This window comes from Lagenorhynchus albirostris, chromosome 7 (assembly GCF_949774975.1).
Source record: "Lagenorhynchus albirostris chromosome 7, mLagAlb1.1, whole genome shotgun sequence".
Taxonomy (NCBI): Eukaryota; Metazoa; Chordata; class Mammalia; order Artiodactyla; family Delphinidae; genus Lagenorhynchus; species Lagenorhynchus albirostris.
In genome coordinates this window covers 109,486,297-109,508,183 of record NC_083101.1, presented here as the reverse complement: position 1 = coordinate 109,508,183, position 21,887 = coordinate 109,486,297, and the positions used below count along the sequence as shown (strand labels likewise).

General features: G+C 39.9%; 1 protein-coding gene across 1 annotated transcript in view; it reads left to right on the top strand.

The window, feature by feature from the left end:
• Positions 1-21,887, top strand: part of GALNTL6 (polypeptide N-acetylgalactosaminyltransferase like 6) — a 1,149,397-nt gene that overhangs the window by 926,668 nt on the left and 200,842 nt on the right. The gene's annotated exons all lie outside the window — the stretch shown is intronic.

The window sequence follows — 21,887 nt, the reverse complement described above, 5'->3', positions numbered from 1 at the left end:
TTTATTCGGCCAAAAGAAGGGAAAGCAAAAAAGAAAAGAATGAGTTTCGATTATATGCAAAGGAACTCATCAATATAAAAGAGAAAAGGGTAATATTTCAAAAGTTGGAAATTCTGAAAGCCTATGTGATTGGAGTTTTGATAACGGAATCAATAGCCAAGAGACCTACTGCAGGGATTCTAATGAGTAAACAACTCTCTTAATGGGGTAGTTTGAGTACAGTTCTACTTTGAGTACAGAAATTTGCATTCTTCGATCTTTAAAGAGAGTAAATTAACCGATAATTGTTGGTGGCAGTAATGCAGTAATAGTTGGCTGAGTATGAAGTCACCCAAAAGCAAACACAAGAGGAAGTGAAATTATGTCTTTAAATGATGAACATAAACCTACTAATTAGGAATTCTATTCATTTATGCCTATTTATTGACTGCCTAGCTATGTAGCAGGAATTATTCTACACTGCAGTAAAGGAAAACAAAGTCCCTGCTCTGATGAAACTTAGATCCTATTGGAGAAAGAATAACCACAAAGAAAAATGTGTGTTATGTCATATGGTCCTAAGAGTTAATATGAAAAATAAAGTACACAGAGAACAGACAGTGATAGGAAAGAGGGCGCCTCTTTAAGGTTGAATTCATGTGAGTGCTACATTAAAAAAAAAAAAAGAATTCTAAACAGTTTTCCAGAGAGAAATGTATGCAGAAGACATTAATCATCACTGCTCATCTGTTTAGTTAAGACATGACTTTTACTCTCTGGAGCTTATGTTGACTGTATGTGGGTTTTTGTTGGTGTTTCTTATCATTTGTTTCCTTTCCAGTTGAGGAAACTTTAGGCCTTCAGAAATTAGTTCCAACCCATTAAGATTAAAGGTGATCAATGGTCTTGCTTCTGAAGGATGTCAGAATCATTTAAGGGAAACCTCCTTCCATTGCACAGTTAACAGTTTCATAGTTGATTGGAAAGGGGGAATCGCATGCCTGCATTCTCTAGAAAGAAAAAGCCAATGACTCCGAAATAGGGCAAACCAGAGACATTAGTGGGGGGAGGGGGGGAAACCTGAGCTTCAATTCTCTCTAATCAGCTGGCTGTCTGCCAGCCACGGCCACTAAGCTCCTTTAAGAAACCTCAGAATACATAAATCCTTTACAACTGGGAAGCTCAAAGTATTTCTCAAAAGTGAATATTTCTCTCTTGTCTGTATTTACAGCACTCTAGGTAGACGTTTGCAAAATGTGAAGTTTTGGTCGAATTTCACATAGGACATAAGGGTCACCCTTCACTTTGTGGTCCAATGGGGACAATATTTTTCTTCCCTCCTATTTTAGGAACATGGCTAATCCATTAAGGTATCACGTCATGAAAGAAAAAGGATTTTCTTGCCTCTAATTTATAAGATTATTTAACATAATAAATATTTGTCTGAGATTATTTTGTTCCTGTTTTGCATTTTATTTGGTTTTGATTCAAACTTAATCAGTAACGTTTTCTATCCACAAGTTCTCAATCTTTCACTCTAAAGGCATCAATTCTTTCCAAAGCTCTCACAGGCATGTCCCTAACCTCAGTGACAGGTTCACCAAGAAGCAAACTTAAAAGAGGTCCTTTTGTAAGGTGTTGTAGAAAGGCATATTCTTCTGGGATGTGCATAGTCTCTTAATGTGGCAAAGAAAAATCTGCATATTTAATCTGCAAAGAATATAAATGAAAAGTAATGAAGGTTCAAAATTTCACAGGGGTGATTTCTATTCTCATACTGGCTGAATTCATGTGCATAAAGAGAATAAGCCCTTGCAAGTTTCTCTGATTCATCAAAAACCAAATTAGGTACAGTTTCAAACATTCTCCTGAGAAGTTTTATTTTCTTCTTTCACAGTCAGTTATCTCTCAGTCATTCCCACCTCCCCCTCCACAAGGACCTTCTATTCCAGGCTGCTGTTGAGGTTTCCACCACTGTTACTGCAGTTCAGCCTATATTCCAGGGAAAGTAAATAACAGAACAAAGAGAAGGAAAAAATAAATTTCCAGGAAACGATGTCAAATTACCCAGCTAATTAGCCAGGTCCATGACAGCGGTAGGAAGAAGTGCAGATTTTAAGACATAAGGCTCTCCTTCAAAACATGATCACACTACGACATATAAAATAGATAACCAACAAGGACCTACTATACAGCACAATGAACTCTGTTCAGTGTTCTATGATAACCTAAATGGGAAAAGAATTTGAAAAAGAATACATAAATGTGTAACTGAATCACTCAGCTATACACCTGAAACTAACACGACATTGCAAATCAACTATAGTCCAATATAAAACAAAAATTAACAAAAACATGATCAGATTAGTTTGAAATTAGAGCTCATCTCTGGAAACTAACAACACAATTGACTAATGTTCCTCTTTTTCCCACTGTTATTAGCTGCTTTCAGATAGATTAGCTGTTCTTAGCCAGGGGCAATTTTGCCCTGAAGGAGACATTTGACAACGTGTGGAGACAGTTTTGGTTAACTCGAGGGTACTACTGACATCTAGCCAGTGATGTTGCTAAGCATTCACAACATCCCCCATGACGAAGGATTATTGAGCCCCAAATGCGAAAGCACTAAGAAGCCCTGAAATAGATCACCTCAAAAAGCAGTCATTCGGTCTTGTGCTTTAAAGCAAAACTTCCCGCTACCTGGGCCTTCCTTCACGGAGGCAATGTGATGTAATATGAAGTCTTAAGTTACTAGATAGAGTTTGCGGGAAGCTGAAATCACCAGGGAGATAAGTGGGAAGAGAGGGCCAAGGAGAGGTCCCTGGGGAACCCCAGCATTTGCAGGATGAAGAGCAGAGAAGTCTATCTGGAAACTGAGATGTGATCTAAAATATAGAATCATGAGAGGCGAGGAAGAACTTCCAGAAGAAGAGGTTAGGTTCAGTGAGGCAAGGACTTGAAAATGTGTGTGTGCTTTGACAAGTGGAGATCTTTGTAATAGGAGTTTCCAAACAGAGGTAGAGGCTGAAGCCAGATCTCAGTGCTTCAAGGAGTAAAGAGCAACTCTTCCATGATTTTGGAGATGATGGAAAGTAGAACATTTTGTATTAACTAGGGAGAAATTCAGATTTTAAAGGAATACTTTGATTAGTTTATCTAGTACAGTAAGTCCCGAGTTCAGTTCCGAGAGTGTGTTTGTAAGTCCAATTTGTTCGTAAGTGCAACAAAGTTAGCCTAGGTACCACACTAACACAATCAGCCCTAGAGTATTGTACTGTCATAGGTTTATAATACTTTTTGCCTCGCTCCACTCTCTCAATTATCTTCACTTTTGTTTCCATCATTATCACTTGGCGCTTCCTAGCAGTACCAGCTACATCACCGCTGTTTTACGCTTGCTTCTGGACATCCTAGATTTGAAATAAAGATACTCTACTCTATACAGTACTGTACAGTAAAGTACACAAAAGCACAACCACTTGTAGAGGATGCACACACATGACAATGAACGCCGGACACGTGAACTAACTTACGTTATTAGACATGCGAACGCATGTTCGCATCTTTGAAAGTTCACAACTTGAAGGTTCGTATATAGGGGACTTACTGTATAGTATTAGAGAGACTCAAAAATGTCTATAGCTAAAGAGAAGAAGCCAACTGAGGAAAAAAATTGAATGTGTGAGAGAGAGTTGATAACAAATGGAACAACATCACAAAGGGGTCATCAAGGGATGAGGTCTAGGGTGCAAGCAAAGAGGTTGGTCCTCAAGAGCACAAAACACATCCTCTGAGACTAGATAAGCTGGGGTGTAGACAGCAATCATTTTGTGAATAGGGAAAGGGTACATTTACTCATTCAATATTTATTATCTAGGATATGCCCAAGTACTGTGCTAAGTATATAAAAATGAACAAAACATGGTCCCTGACCTCAAGGAGCGCAGTTTAGTGAGAAGCTAAAGTCAACTCTAACCTTCACTGAAAACTAGAAGTCAACATCTTTGACTGGTACAGTGGGGAGTGGTATCTGAACAGAAGCTTGAAGGGAGAGGTAAAGGTGATTCATCAAAGGGCACTGGACAAGGCGCTCACCAACATGTGAGAGGGCTGACGTTTAGTCCCAAGCGTCCAGCTGTGATTGGAGCATTTCATATTTGTTGTGGTGCCCATAGGCACAGATACTGTATTTTATTCAACGTGAACTCTGACACCTCCGTTTAGGCAGAACAGAGCACAGAGGAGGGTTATCCAGAGAAGAGGTCTGGCCAAATGTGTTCCGAGGGAATGTGGGCTCAGGGGAATCAACAATGTGGGTTCAGATGTTGAAGCATGGAATTCACATAGGACAGAAAAGGAATAGGTACCAGGAGAAAACTGTTGGGTTTGAAGAAAATGGAGAACATGATGGCATAAAAGCAGAAGGTCCAGACACAGGAAGAAGCAGGTGATAGGAAACTCTGATCTGAGATTCAGGCACTAGAGTTATTATTCCTGTGTCATGGGGTAGTTTAGAGTGAGGGCAAAACACAAGATGGGGTCCTGAGAATAGGAGACTGAAGTATGGTGAAATTAAGTGCTACTGAAGTCAAGGAGACAAAGCTGTAAGATGAACTATGTAGACAGGTTTTGGAATTGTTCTGGTCCCAATATCCTCAGTTGGGAGCAGCCAGTAAACTGATGGAAAAAAAAAAAAAAAACAATGATGGATAGAGCATAGTACAGCTGAGTATCAATGCCAATGAGTTGGTCAGTTTGGTTTACAACATGCTATGGACTGAATGCCTGTGTTCTCCCAAAATTCATGTGTTGAAGCCCTAACCTGAATGTGATGATATTAGTAGGTGGGGATTTGGGAGGTAATTAGGTACGTTTAGATTAGTTCGTATGTGTGGGACTCTCATTATAGGATTAATGTCCTTATAAGAAGAGGAAGAGAGACAAGTTTTCTCTCTCTCTCCCTCTGTCTCTCTCCATTGTAAGGACATAGTGAGAAGGTAGCTCACTATCGTGGAGGAGCAGTTGGTCTTGAATCGAGTAGCCAACATCCTCATCAACCTGTATGGGACGAGGGCCGTGCTATCACGGGCTAGCCACTCTATCCACGTGGGGCTCCGGAACCATGACCATGAGGTCCTGTTGGCCAACATCTTCTGCACGGAATCTTACTACCAGAATCTCTTCATCCCGTCTCAGCTGGACAAGGATTCTCCAGAATATAGCAATGAACCGATCAAGGAAGTGTCCCAGCAGGTCCTGGAGAAGCGAGTTGACTGGACGTCCTGAAGCAGAGGGACAGCATCCCTGCTGCTGTGTCCGCCCCAGACACACTCACACCTTCCAGAAGGTAGAGAACTTGCTGTATTACAAGTTGACCATTTCTCCCAGTTCTCTACCTGACGGGCTTTCTCCAGGCCCCCGTGGGCACTGCTGCCTGACACAATCCCAGGCTCTGAGCAGACATGGAGAGAGTGCAGAGCTGCTGAGACTCTCCTGATTAGGAGGCTTCCAGGTGGAAGCTGGCCTGGGGTAGTGGGGACGGGTCTCAGCAGGTCTACTGCCAGACCACACGCTCTCCAAGAAACAGCTTGAAAACTGAAAAAAAAAAAAAAAAACCCTCAACAAGAATTAGTCAGCACCTTTATCTTGAACTTCTCAGCCTCCAGAACTATGAGAAATAAATTCTCATTGTTTAAGCCACCAAGCTAAGACATGACTAGAAGACTAATCGCCTGAAAGCATTAAAAAGGCTGCTTCCGTCTTGGTCCTCAAACATATGACATGTGGAAGATCTGAGTGATTTCTTCAAAGGAAGTCTTCCAGGGTGGTTGTGAGTTGTGTGCTCTGAAAGAGAGAGAGAGGAGACAGAGAAAGGGAGAGAGGACAGAGATGTTTCTTGTAAAACTGAGACTACAGAGATATGTTGGTGACAGAGCAAGGGTTATGCGGGATACAGCCGTAAGAGGAGGAGGAAACAGATCAATACATGAAGTAAGCCGCTGAGGGATGGAGAGAGAGTAGGTACAATATATTTGGGTATATACATAATGCTCATTGACCGCACTGATGATACATGAATGCGAAGTATATGGAATTGACTGGGCTCAAATATCCTCACTTGGGCACAAGTTGTTCTGGTACCAGAGCTTGCCTGAGGGCCGGACAATAACTTCCTTGGTCTCAGAGATGTGCAGAGGGTACCCCAGGCTGACAGTGGTGAAATGAGTACTCTTCTCCAGACAGAGCTGTATCAGTCCTTAGAGCATGATGAGGACGTTATTCTAGAAGAGGGACTATCTCAGACTCTCCAATCTAACACCGAGGTACCTAGATAATAGAGTGAGACTAAAATCCCAGTCCTACGACTAGTTATATGATTATACACAAGTTTCCTGTTCTCTCTGGACCTTGTTAACCTTACTACAAATGATGGAGACCGCTCCTTTCATAAGCAAAAGTTCTCTGACTCCTTATATGTGCTGATTGTTTCTTCAAATTGTTACCACTCACCTTTTTGTCTACAGTACTACAAGAAGAATGCTGCTTAGAACTCATGGCTGGTTCCCTATTATGCACCAGATAAATTCTTTAATGAACTTGGCATTCAGCATCTACCACCACCTCGCCCTTGACTGCATTTCAGACTAATGCCTAATGAACAAGGGGCCCACCCTAGAAACACTACTAATCATTTTTTTTAATTTTTATTTTATATTGGAGTATAGTTGATTTACAATGTTGTGTTAGTTTCAGGTGTACAGCAAAGTGAATCAGTCATATATATATATGTGTATATATATATATATATATATATATATATATCACCATTCTTTTTCAGATTATTTTCCCAAATAGGTTATTACAGAATATTGAGTAGAGTTCCCTGTGCTATACAGTAGGTCATTGTTGTTTATTTTATATATAGTAGTGTATATATGTTAATCCCAAATTCCTAATTTATCCCTCTCCACTACCTTTCCCCTTTGGTAACCGTAAATTTGTTTTCTATGTCTATGAGTCTATTTCTGTTTTGTAAATAAGTCCATATGTATTATTTTCTTAGATTCCACATATAAGTGATGTCATATGATACTCGTCTTTCTCTGTCACTCTTCCTTCAAATCACAATGTCTTTCCACATCTTTTTTTTTTTTTTTTTTTGCGGTACGTGGGCCTCTCACTGCTGTGGCCTCTCCCGTTGCGGAGCACAGGCTCCGGACGCACAGGCCCAGCGGCCATGGCTCACGGGCCCAGCCGCTCCACAGCATGTGGGATCTTCCCAGACCGGGGCACGAACCCAGGTTCCCTGCATCGGCAGGCGGACTCTCAACCACTGAGCCACCAGGCAAGCCCTCCACATCTTAACTACAACAAAAGAGAAAAAAAGATTTGCCTCTCATACGGAGAAGGGGCTACTATAATTCAATTTTACTTCCATTAAAAATCAGCCTCTAAGTCTAAACATCATGCTAAGCACTTATGGACTAGTTGGTAGTGATGGATGTGTAAACCAGCAATTACACCGTAAATGTAAATCACCCAACAACTGGAAACCAACAAATATGGCAAGAGCAGTTCTTAAGCAGAGGTCAGTGGAGCAGAGAAGAGATACAGAATTACTTCTCTGTTCCTTTCGAAACAATATATTAAAATGCAGGAACTGGAGAAGTGCTACTCATCATATGTTGGAGAAATACGAGTGTAGCCAAGAAAAGTGTTTTCAGCAATAAGGCAATTTGGGAGGACTCTTCTAGCTTTTAGATAGGATGCTGCCGGATTCATGAATCACTGAACAAAGTCAATTAGATAAAAAATAATAAGGAAACTTGTTTCAATATTTTGTCCTTAGATTGTTTTATCCTGTCTCAGTGTACAGGAAAGGATACTGACTTTGATGTGGACTACAGTTGGGCCAGTTGTTTATCCTCTATAAGCCCTCGTTTCCTAATCTGTAAAATTAATCTAAATTTGAGGGCAACCCAGCTACACTTCCTGCTTTTGGGTTCCATGAAATACTCCTTTTGCTTGAATTAGTTTAAGTCTCTGTTCCTTTTCCAAAAAAAAAACGTTAATATCTATTTGTGACCCTAAAGTTTATTCAAAATTCATTGTCAGAGAAGGCTGCCCAACAGAACTTCTGGGCATCTTTCTGAACACGTTATTTCATATAACATGGCCACAAGTATTCGAATTCAATACTTCATAATTTGCCTTTTTCGTCCCCATTCAGATTTGGCTCTAGACTTACATAAAAAGGCACTTTGGATTCTGCTACACTACTATCTACTCTTGACATTTTACTAAGAGTTCGTTTTTGTTAGAAACCATGACAAGCTCCTGTCCATGTGATTTGGTCGAAAGATCCCAGAAGCAAATGGTACAAGTCCCAGGCGCTAGGACTGGTGTTGTTTATCATGGTGGTGCCTCTCCCAGAACAACTTGACAATATCAGAACCACCTGAGACATTTCATTATGCTTCTAGTGATGACTTTTAGTTAGATTTCACGAGAATTCACCAGAACCATATGGTGGAAAAAGAAACTATTTCTTAGTACAAAATGAACATAAATAAATGAAGGGTATTTCTATGGCCAGTGGTACAACGTAGCGCCGGATTTTCAAAAGAAATCCCCTTAGAGTTTAACAGACTATGATAGAAATTCATTTATGTATATATAATCAATTTAAAAATATATATTTTAAGCATATAGAATTATATGTGTGTAAATATATAGTAGAAATTCATTCATACATATAAATATATTACACATTAAATGTATACAATATACACACACTTATGTATATATAATTCCATATGGTTAAAATATCCCAGAAATATATATAAACTAGCAAAAGGGGTTATTTCTGGTAAGGAATAATAGAGTACTGAGGGTATGAGATGGGGTTTATTTTTCAAAATATACCCTTTTGTATTAAACATTTTGCCTATGCGTGTATTACCCAGCCCCCCCCAAATATCAATATGCAAATGAAAACATTTAAGAAATTATAGTCACTAAAGGGAAAAATAAGAGAAGATGCAGATTACAGTTTGTTTTAGTGTTTTTGGTTTCCTCTGGTTTCACATAATTTCATAGTTTGGTATTTTTTTGCAAGGATCTACCCAAGCAGGGGTTGTTATTTGGTTGGTTGGTTGGTTGGTCGGTTGTTTCATTTCGGGGTGTGTTTCTATAATAAAGGACCTTCTCAGGATGGCTTATGTCCTGGCTTGGTTATTACTTCCTTCCCAAAACTTGGCCTTCCCTTTCCCCTCTTCATCTCTGTAAATCTTACTCATCCAAGTTCCAGGATCCTGCCTTTCAGAATCTTTATACCATCTATACCAAACACCTTCAATAAATAAGCCCTATTCTGACATCACTCATCTTCCCATCTGAAATGTTACTATGTCCTGCTGAAATGGTAAGCTACACAACTCTGAGGGCTGTGCCCTGTGCCCCCAACATTCAGTGTGTCGCTGCCTTGCACCACCTTTGTGTTACATTTTATTTGTTCATGGATCGTTCAAAGAGCGGCATGGCGTCTCTAGCGCTGCCCTTAACTTGTTAAGTTTTAGTTGTATCAATGAATGTTTAACAGCTTATCATTTGTCATAGTTTATTCTCATCTTCATGCAATAGGCAGAAAGAGTAGTCTCAGATTCGAAACCAGGGATGTGGTCTAACACAAATTTTGAGAGACAGGCAGAATTTGCAGGCTAAATGATCCTTACAAAGTCACTGGGGAAAAACAAATCTCTCCCGGGAGTGGAGCCTTGGTAACTCTAACAACACAGGGCTTGTCTGTCCACTGAGAGAGGGAAAAATCAACGTCCTGTCCGGCACCATCTGCAGCACACTGACTGATTGCGGTCCCTCCATGGGTGAACTTCATCAAGTGTTGAAAATAACCCTGGGACCATGGAGACACCTCATTAGTAGGGAAAATATATAACGTTGCCGGAGCTCAAGGAGATACAGCCCATTTCAATGAAGATAAACAGGGCCAAACAAAAGAATTACAGTAGAAAAATATGTGGCCGGCCTATCAGTAGAGAAGACTGCTGCCCTTTATCATTACTTGTCACACAAGCGACAGACTATAAAACTCCACAATTCTGTCCTCGTTAATTTCTGAGCCAACCTGTGCCTTGGCAGGCACTTGGCAGGTTCCAGACATATGATTTATCGCCTCATTTAATCAAGACTGGGTAGGAAACAGTGATTTTTTTGAATAAATTACAAATGAGGCACCTTTCATCTCTTCTTAGGGACTGAGTGATAGATACACATACGTATCTATGTAGATACATGTGTGTGTACATATATGTATAAAACTCCCAAGATACACCGTTTATTTATTTCTTGGTAAGAAATTTAAACAATTTCTATTCCTTCTGCCTGCGTGAGAAAAAGAAATATATGCAATACTGTAGAATACAAATGCAGTCATCTGGTGTTTCTCACTTTTCCTTGTTATGGAAACTGAGCAGATTCCAGTACTAATAAATGACCCTGCCCTGGAGGTTGTTGGCCATCTAAAGGCCATGTCATTTCATTTGACGTCCCAGTTTGCAAACATACCTTACATTGTCCTCGGAATATCTTCTAAAATTTGGGGGAGCTCTGGCTCAACCAGGAAGGGGAACCATGTACCCAGCAAATAAGCAAACTATCCTGGAACTAATATCACCCATTTGAAAATGACTCCTTGGCACACTGATTAAGTCGAAATGAAGTGCAGGTAGTAAATGCTAGGTTGTTGTCTTGCCTAGGGAGAAAAAGCGCTTTCTAGAGTTCAATGGTAAACAGGCAATTCATTTTGACATAACGAGGGAAAGTGATATTTACAGCCAGAGGTCACAGAAAGCAAAGATGGAAAAGACCTGTTGGATCATTTCCCCCATTCCCTGGAGAGGATTGCCACATGAAACTTCATAGTGCTTGGTCCAGTTTAGCTTTCAATTACTCAAGCAAGGGCCTCTCACCACTTCAGACTTTTTCCAGGAACCAGATCTTTACTCATGACCCCCGCCTTCTTGGCTCTATCAGAAAAGTAGGAATCTTAGAACTCACCCTGCAGGTGCACACAGAGTACTTCCTGCTCACAATCAGACCTGTAAGCCTCTGAACCCACTTTCTCTTCTGTCAGTGAATTTCAAAATTATTTCCTTGGTAACAACTCCCTCTGTCCTTTCCTACTCTACCTTCTCAGCCAGTGTTCACATCACATCCCTTTTACCCTGAGTCTTTATCTTAGCAGAGGAATCCCTCTGAAAAAAAAAATTCCTGTTTCAAAGGGTAAAAGAGCACGGGCTCTAGCACAATGCTACGCTTACGCATCCCCTGACCATCTTGAATGAATGAACAAAAGGCGTGGATTTAGAGAGAATGGGAGAAGATGAAGTTGTCTAGAGATGCAAATCTAGACAATTCCCTCCCCAAATCCTGCTGAAACGTGGAGCTGATGAGCGAGCAGAAGCTGGAGGAGGGTGCGGATCAAAGAAGGTTTCCTTTTTAGGAAAAGGGATATGGCAGTGTTTTGGGTTTGCTTTTTAAGAAAAGGGATATTGCAGTGTTTTGGCTTCGAGATGGAATGACTCAGTAGAGGACCAAACATGAAGACGCAAGGAAGAGACGGGACCGCTACAGGAGCACGTCTGTGGGCAGATGAGGAAGGTGGGATCAAGGGCACAAGCGGAGAGGGTGGTCTGATAGGACTGCACGGACAGTTCATTCCCTTCATCGGCAGACAAGGGGGAGGTGCTGACAGTTTGGCCATTTGATGGTGAGAGGTGGCCTCAGTTCTCCTTCAATAAAGAAGAGAATGAATTTTACGGCCATTCAAGTCCCCTTGCCCCCTCCAAGCTCCTTGGCTTCCATAGCCAATGAAGACAGAGTTTCAACCTTTTCTAATTAGATATTTTATACAGCCTTTCACCTCAACAGCCTCCTACCCTATGATGCACTGGTTTCAGCTCTTGGGATCTCTCTTAAGGAAAATTGTAGATTCAGAAAGCACTTATTCACAAAATATTCATTATATATTATATCTAATAGTCATAGCTGTAATCATGTAAACAACCTAAATCAACAATAAGGCAAAATTACTCCACATTTGAAATAATATTTCAAGGTAATGACATGGAAAATTTCAACCTTAGTTTTAAAAGAACATGTAGGCTCTAAATAGAAGCATAAAAGGTAAAGGAAAATGTAAGCAATGACTGGCTTTTTTCTCAGCTTTATTGCAGTATAATTGACAAATAAAATTGTAAGATATTTAAAGTGTAAAACATGATGATTTGATGAACGTACATGTCAACTTAAACACATCATCATCATATACATATATTTGGTGAGAACATTTCACTTCTACCTTCTTAGCAATTTCAATCACACAACGCACTGTTACCAATTACGGTCACCATGTTCTACGTTAGCTCCTCAGACCGCATTCAGCCTATAACTAAGGTTTCTACCCTTTTACCAACCTCTCCCTATTCCCCGGCCCTGGCAACCACTTTTCTACTGTTTCTATGAATTTGACTTTTTTTTTTAAATTTCACATATAAGTGATACCACCCAGTATTTTTCTTTCTCTGTCTGACTTATTCAGTGATTGACTTTTAGTGGTATAATTCTTATTGATTTTTCTCCTCTTCTTTCCACTTTCCTAAACTTTCCAGGTCTTCTATAATAATTATATATATATAGTACTATAAATACTTAATTCACTACATTAAATTCCCTATACTTAAAAGATTCCTAATGGATACATTTGGGTTCAAGTTTTTCTTTTCCTCCTGACATGTAATCACTGACATTTATTGAGTACTTAAAATATTTCAGACTCCCTTTACTGTATGATCTTGGGCAAATTTCTTAACCTTTCTGACCCTCATTTTCCTCATTTGCAAATGAGTATCATTTTTCTCATCTGTAAAATGAGGATGTAATAAATTAGCACATGAATATATCTCAGAAATTATAAGCACTCAATAAATATAGATATTATTATTATTTCTATATATTACTTTGTCATATTTTGCTACTTATTCTATTGGTTCTTTTCATTCAAGGACATGAGACACATTTTTGGTCCTCTTTGTATTTTCTTTTTTCAACTTGGAGCCAAGACAATATCTTCTATGGTCCCTCTCCTTTTCACTCTTTAATAGTATTATCAAGAAATGGAGCAATGCCTTGGGAGGACGTACCTTTAGCAAGTCAATTTTCCTCAACAAGGGCAGACAGCTCATTTCCTGCATGTCTCCTCCTATATTGCAGTACAAGAATATTGTGAGGCGCTGGGAGTTTCGGAAGCCTTGGGAACAGGACCAATTTCCAGATATTTAATTTAGCTCTCGCCTCATCTAAATTGAAATTTTGACATAGCCTTTTTCTCACACTAACTGTTTAGAGGGATTCTTTCCAATTTGTCTTTATTTATTGTGAAGTCAAGCCAAACCCCAGAGGTTTTTATGGCCCTTTGGGCAGTTATTGGGTGACAGTATTCAATCACTCACACAAATGCTAATTTGAGATTACTGGTCCCTATAACTCTACCCATATAACATTCCCACCCAGTAATTCCAATAGATGCTCCAGAGAAACTAAAGAAAAACAAAATGGCTTGTAGCACATATGTGTGAAAGACACTAGGTTTGCTTCAACTCCAGAGAAATGCAGAATTGAAAGTACTTTCAAAAGGGCAGAGATTCTGTTTCTCCCATTTGATATCTGTGCTGGCGTATGGCATCTTATAGTTTGTCTTTGTTTTTTGTTCTGCCTGAATTTTATGCTTTTTCACTTTCTGAAGATCAATTTCTCCCTTTCTCGGGCATCCCAGCTTTGGTTTTTTATGACTTTGAGTTTTCTAAAAATTCCGTAAATGAATTTTCAAATCCCGTGGATCCAAAGGTGATCTCGTGTAGCTTGCTGGTTTGATACAAGCAGCATTTGATTTCACTGGGAGGCTGTGATGTCACCCTGTTACTAGCCTTGTTGATGGGCTCATATGACCTTGGAATTGTTTATGCCCAGAGTTTGTATTTCTTGACTTGATTTTGTCTTAGGAAAACAAGTTACAGAAAAATCATTATTTTGATGGGAAAAACTCACTTAGTCCCAATTTTTAAGATGGTCGCTAGGAGTCAAACCAGCTCACAAAACACTGCTTATTCCAAGGTATGAATGTGTGTGAAGGTACAAATAAATCAATAGTTAGCAGTAGCATTAATGTTGGAATACAAAAACAATCAGCTTAAAATCACATAACCTGGCGTCCAACACAATATATTAAGAAGTTGTTGAAGTAGTTGGAAAAGTGTGAAATTTATGAATAGGACTTTTATCCTTAAGGGCTTTAGAGGAGAAAAAGCATAAATATACTGGTCCTTTTGATGTGTTTTTCTTGGTTAAATTTATTTTTTAAAGCCTCTTATGTCTCAAGACAAATTATCTTATAAAATGTGCATTTCTGACAGGCTTACCCATTAAAGGAATCATTGAAAGATAAGTAGTGACTTCTCTGGGAAGAATGAGAAGATAGATATATTGGTAAATATGAGGAGATTAACTAAGATAATTAAGTACAAGGTATAGAACTGATAATTCAGGCTGAGAGAGGGCAGGGCTCTGGGGGTCCCTGATGGAGCCTGCAGGCCTCATGCCTGAGGCTGGAAGAGGCAGGCATAGTGCAGAGAGGAACTGGCATAGACGCCTGTAATTAGATGTTGTTTACTCTAAACCACAAGGAGTGTTTAGACTGGGAACTAGGATGTTTTCAAATAAGGTGTTCTCGATCAGTCTATATTACAGTGAGAAAAAAAGAAACATGTGCTGGAGGCTTTTCTTGAACAATTTTAGTCCTGAAACTGGCATCTGTGCTCCTTTCTTAATTTGAGAGCTGGTGTATTCTACATTGGAAGTATTTGTCATTGTCAGTACTCAGATTTTTCTTTCTTTATAGAATATTTGATATTCAGTGAATTAGGAAGAGTCACTGGGGAATTTTCTGGTCATTCTCAAGACTTCGGCTAGAGTTCTCCTCCACATTCAACTAAAACAGGATTTATTTAAATATACATTTTACCGAAAAGATCACAAGGGCTTTAAAATTGAATAAGTATCCTGTGCATTGCTGGTGGGAATGGAAAATGGTGCAATTGCTCTGGAAGACAGTGTGGTGATTCCTCAAAAAATTGAAAATAGAATTACCGCACGCTCCAGCAATTCCATTTTGGGTGCATATATCCAAAAGAATTGAAAGCAGGGTCTTGTAAAGACATTTGTACACCTATACCCATAGCTGCATTATTCACTATAGCCAGAAGACAGAAACAACCCAAATGCCAATTAACGAATGGGTAAAGAAAATGGGATCTATACATACAATGGAATATCATTCACCTTTAAAAAGGAGGGAAACTCTGACACAGGCTACAACATGGGTGAACCTTGAGAACATTATGCTGAGTGAAATAAGCCAATAATAAAAATGACAAATACTGTATAATTCCACTTACATGAGGTCCTAGAGCAGTCACATTCATAGAAACAGAAAGTAGAATGGTGGTTTCCAAGGGCTGGGGAGAGGGGGAAATGGGACTTATTTAACGGTTATAGGAGTTTTAGTTTGCAAGATCAAACAGTCTGTAGCACAACTGCACACTCATTTTGAGTATATAATACTTAACACTACTGACTCAGCTGTATACTAAAAATAGTTAAAATGGTAAATTTTATGTTATGTGCATTTCACCACAATTAAAAAAAAAACTAAATAGGTGAAAGGAAGAGGTGATCTAGATAAGCTTAGAGATTATTTTCTCCTATGTCAACACTGATAATTCAACTGATATTTATATAGGGTTTTTTATTTAAAAGAGTGCATTATGTATAATGTTTTTCTAGAATTAAACTATTCTCTAATATTTACAGACTAAAGCCTAACACTATTTTGGCAAAATTCTTAAATATTTACAGGGTCAAATAGTATAACACTGAACCAATGACTTTTCGTAGTATTGATGGTAAGACTTCTACATTTGTGCATTTAGACTAAATTATCATGTATGTGGTGCAAATGAAAACTTATAAACTATATGACCTATTCCTTGCAATACACAGGATGTTTAAAATAAAATAAAACTACTGAATTATTAAAAAGTAGAAATGTTTCTACAGAAATGTTTCCATTGTATTAAAATGGATCAATCTGTGGTGAGTTCAAAATACTCAGCAAAAATATTTCAAAGAAAAGACCTCTGAGTTTTTTTTTTTTGCGGTACGCAGGCCTCTCACTGTTGTGGCCTCTCCCGCTGCGGAGCACAGGCTACGGACGCGCAGGCTCAGCGGCCATGGCTCACTGGCCCAGCCGCTCCGCAGCATGTGGGATCTTCCCGGACCGGGGCACGAACCCGCGTCCCCTGCATCGGCAGGCGGACTCTCAACCACTGCGCCACCAGGGAAGCCCTCTTAAGTGTCTTTTAATCTTTAGGATTCTCTTTCCGTTTCTTTTCTTCTTCTCCTTCTTCTAATTTATTTGTTGAAGAAATCAAGCCTTTCGCCCTGGAGAAATCTCTATAGTTTAGATTTTGCTGATTATCTCCCAGATGTGCCATTTCACGTATTCATCAATCCTTTATTTCCTATAAGTTGGTAGTTAGTTCTATAAGCATGACCAAATTCAGATTCAGCACTTTGCTAAGAATGCTTCCTAGGCAGTGATGTGTTCCCTTATCAGGAAGCACAGATCAGGTGATCTAGCTCCTTTTGTGATGTTAGCTTGATCCATTAGCTCATTAGGGGTTGTAAAGGGTGACATTCTATCTCTTCTTTTTTTAAATATTAGCTGGAATATATGTTGTCTATTTATTTAAGTTTAGTGTCCCAGCTATTTCCCAAATGACTCAAGATGCTTTGTACATTAAAAGAATAGAAAATAAGACATTTGGAAACAGAACTCAGTTGAAATCATAATAGAAGCAATTAGATACAGTTCCAGCAATTCTAATACTTTCTTGGTTGAATTTTTTGTGCTCTAGAGATAATACGAAATGCTTATATTTGAATGCTATGAAAAGGGACATACTTAGTGTGGTCAACTAGGATGTAAAGAGATTGACAGCTTTCTGGAGTTAACTAGAGACATACATTTCTCCTGTATAAAGAATATAGAAAATGTCTCTACACTGCTAAGTAGACAGTTATCCTTAACAGTGCCACTTGGGATTAAAATATACACACGGCCTGTGTCAAGTAGATTGAGAAGTGGAAGAATATCTTACAGTCTCTAACTGTGAAGTACTTCTTGTCACTGTGATAAGACCTCAGATTACCCAGAATACTTAAGAGTATATTCTTGTTGTAAAAGGATGAACCAGGAAGGTTTAAGGTATGTATATTTCTGTGTGTTTATAACACATTTCATTTCATCATCAGGTATCACCCACAATAACTAACGTATATTCTATAGGCTCTTAAGGCCATATTCTGCTACATTCTATCTACCAACACCAGCATATAAACATCAAAGAAATTTCAGCTCTATAATATGTATTTAGATATAGAAACTCGTATCTCCAGATCAGTAGGGTCTCCTGCCCCTCTTGCTCTGTCCTGGAGATTAAATTAGGGGATTCAAAGGAGATAGAAGGAACTTGGCAACAATTCCAGCCGCTGAACCCAGGGCAGCTGTTTGTCCAGCCTTTGGTGAGTCCACCACTTGGGACACCCTGGCCTTGCACTGTAAAACTGATGGTCACTTAGATTCCCTGTCCCCTTGGGAACACTCTCTCAAAGTAGACTAGAAAGCTGTCTAAACTCTGCTACTGTATTTTTCTGATATAATAAGCATAACTTATTGAACGGATCTAGGTCTCTGATGAACTTAAAGTGCTTCAAGGTCATGATTTTGATATCAGTGACAGTCTTATAGACAGGGAGCTGCAGGCGATTAGACAGATGCTGTCCTGACCAAAGATAAGACCCTGGCCTTTGCCTTTTGACTAAACGTCTGATACATGTCAGCTTTATTTTGACTTGACTCTTGCTTTCCAAAGTGACATGCAGCCCAAAGAAACACCAAAAGACCAACAATTAGGATGTTTTTTAGGAAAAACTAAATACTTCATAGATAATATCTATGCCATAAGTAAAACTTGACGAGAGAAATTACAGAATCGTAGAACTGGAAGGAATATTTAAGATCAACCCATCACGTTCCATAGGTGAGGAAAATTGAAGTGACTTAACCAAAGGCATAGGGCCAGCCAGTAATCGGTCTACAACTCATGTCCTTGGCTCTGGACTAAAAATCACTGAAGGTGACTTTTTAGTGCTTAGTTGCTACCCTAAATACTAAATATAGTGTCGGTTTGTGGCGCGTAAGTGAAATCCCTAGAAAAAAAGGAAAAGTACATTCAGAAAACTGCTACATTTAATGTTCACGGTAGCAAGACACCAAAATTTCACTTGAGTAAAACTCATCATTTCATTATTACCCCCCAGTGATACGATAAACCTTGGGCAGAAATTGTCGTGTTTGAAATTATATTCATTCTTCTAGGTCATCAGGGTACCACTCAGTGGATTTTAACAGTAATATACCCACCGCTAGTCTAGGGCCACCAACTAAAAAAAAAAGTTAATGGTTCTACGGATGTTTCCTAGTCAATAAAAAAATGTCTGCTTTAGGACTTCCCTGGTGGCTCAGTGGTTAAGAATCCGCCTGTCAATGCAGGGAACACGGGTTCAAGCCCTGGTCCGGGAAGATCCCACATGCCACAGAACAACTAAGCCCGTGCACCACAACTACTGAGCCTGCGCTCTAGAGCCTGCAAGCCACAACTACTGAGCCCACGTGCCACAACTACTGAGCCTGCGCTCTAGAGCCCATGCTCTGCAACAAGAGAAGCCACCAAAATGAGAAGTCCGTGCACCACAACAAAGAGTAGCCCCCGCTCGCCGCACCTAGAGAAAGCCCGTGCAGCAACGAAGACCCAACACAGCCAAAATAAAGACGTAAATAAATAAATATAAATTTATTTAACAAAATATCTGCTTTATAAAACTACCATACATTCTCGTTATTCTTTAAAATTAGATGAGTTCAAAAGGGATTTTCAAAGATGCTGTACTTGAATTAAAATACAAAATCATGTTGAAAATCATTTGAATAATATTTTAGAAATGAATCTAAAAACTGTTCATACAAAAGAAATGCAAACTGCTTTTAATTTAAAGCCATCTCTACCATCCCCAGGAACTCCCTTGTATGAGAGCCTAATTTGCTAATCAGATGGAAAATACCCGTCTTCATCGTGAGTTATGGTTAATTAGATGTTACAACTGAACTACTAAGAGACAACGGACCCCTCCAAGGGGCAGTCAACTAGAACATTATTCGGAGGCAAAGCAACCTAATTATTACTGCAAAGTTCAAATTAGAGGAGTTGATTTGAACACTTAATGGACTCACTTTGGGGTCAAACCTCTTGAGATTAGTGAATTCATACCGGACAGTCTTTTTAGTACATGAAAATGGGCTTTGATAAAAGAAAAATACACGGAATCAGAAAGTGTACAGAGAGGGAAAGGCAACATGTAGAGATGCTCCCACCAAGTTCCAGAGAGTTTCCTATAAACTAGAAAGTGTGGAAGCATAAATCCCAAGTTGGGACAATCCCTCGCGGGTGACCGACAACCCCCTGCTTCTTGCTTTGGGACACGTGGGGGGCGAATCTCTTCTAGAAAGAAGCACTTTCTCATACGCAGCTCCAGAGAATTAATCTTCCTCTCCCCCAGAAGAGACTCCTGTAGTCCTTAGGGGTCAGAGAGGAAAGCAGTGAACGCACTCAGATTGTCGAGATGGTACCCACAGTGGTACATTTGACAGAAGAACCGTGAAGTTTAAAGAAAGAGTGAAGAACACTGTTTGGGTGGGTTTAGCAAATGTGCATGATCTATTTTCAGTCCCCTATGACTGTGGGGACACTATTTCCACAAGACGGTATGTCCTGTGGTCCAAACAACTGATTTACACATAAACTTAGAGAGTGATTCTTGTTGGTATGTTGGTGACACGGAAGGATTTCAATGACTGAATACATTACAGGAATGAAATTATAAAGTTTTCCTAAACATTGATTACTGTGCGAAGTCCTAATAGAACACAGGCCTTTCACAACTGGTACCCACAGAGCCCTCGTACGGATCACCGATCACTTATCATGCCTTTGATAGCACACCTGGATGGCGGGCCTCTGCTTCATTTCCCTAACAAGACAGTAAGCTCCAGGCTCCCTCAGAGGTGGCACTGGGCTGTAAGCCCTTGGGAATCTTCCTTGGAGCTTGCACACAGCGGAGAGGGGAGGAGAGAGCCAAAGGGAGGGGGCACAGCACATCTGGCTCAAAGCAGAGAGAGACACGGGACAGCCAGCCTCCTACCGTGTCAGCCAGCCTCCTAGGTGAGACTCTACCACACAGCCATCAACTCATACCAGCTCGTTCATGGCTAGCCAAAAGTGTTTCGCTTTAAATTGGCAATAAACGGAAGACGATGAATTATCCAAAGCTCACTGAGAAATACAAAAGTCTATATTTTTCATCTTTCAAACTTAGCATTCTAAGGCATTCCTTCAGCTATTTAGAAATGCTGTTTCTAGGACTTCCCTGGTGGTCCAGTGGTTAAGAATCCATCTTGCAAGGCAGGGGACGCCAGTTCGATCCCTGGTCAGGGAACTAAGATCCCACATGCCACGGGGCAACTAAGCCCACACGCCACAACTACAGAGCCCATGCGCTCTGGAGCCTGTGAGCCACAACTAGAAAGAAGCCCACGCACCGCCATGACCCACATGCCACAACGAAAGATCCCACGTGCCGCAACTAAAACCCTATGCAGCCAGCCAATAAATAAATATTTAAAAAAGAAGAAGAAATGCTGTTTCTCTTCCTAAGTACAAGTGATTTACTGGGGTCTCCAATTATTGGCTTAATAAATGTTTACTGAATGAGCACTGTCAGGTCTGTAGTCAAAAGCTTGACCCTCCTCCACCCTCTAAGAGGACAAAAATTCCCCCCGAGTCGGGTTTAGGGAGTTTGCAGCACCTACTCACATCCTTCATCATCACAGACTTCCCACCCAGGCCTGGCCTGACTCCAAATCCTGTAAACTTTGCACTCTAGAGTCTGATCTGCAGATCTCTGTTCATTACAGGGAAAAGAAAATAGAGGGGAGCATATTTTGATCTAAAATATTCTTGTGGAAGACCCCACCAGCATTCTTTTACAGTAAAAATTAGAATGTGAAATATTTTAACTGACCCATTGGTAAAACATATTTATAGGGTAGTCAAGAAAAATAAAGGAAATTGAGAATTTTTTAATCACTTCACCAATAATCAGAAGCAATAAAAACAAGGATGAGGACGTCCCTGGCGGTCCAGTGGCTGGAACTCCGCGCTCCCAATGCAGGGGGTGCGGGTTTGGTCCCTGGTCGGGGAACTAAGATCCCACGTGCCATGTGGCGCACCAAAAAAAAAAAAAGGAATAAGGGTAAACGCCTGCATGCAGAGAAACTCCATTGCAGAGTAATTCTGACATCGGTTAAACTGGAGAGCAGGAAAGAGATCATAAATCCTTCCATGAATCCCTATTGTTACAGATCGTAGGAGGAGACAATAATAATACTGTCCTTGATTGAAAACATGCAGCGAAAGTTTGAAAGTGAAACCTACAGAACAAACAGCATGCTAAGATGCTGTTTCAATTAATAGTAGACTATGCTTGTTAGAAGCTCCAGGAGAGCCCGCCTCATGTTTTACATGCAGGAGACTGAAAGCAGAGATGAGTACATATCCCACAGAAAGAAAGCCACCAAAACACACTTATTTGGCTTG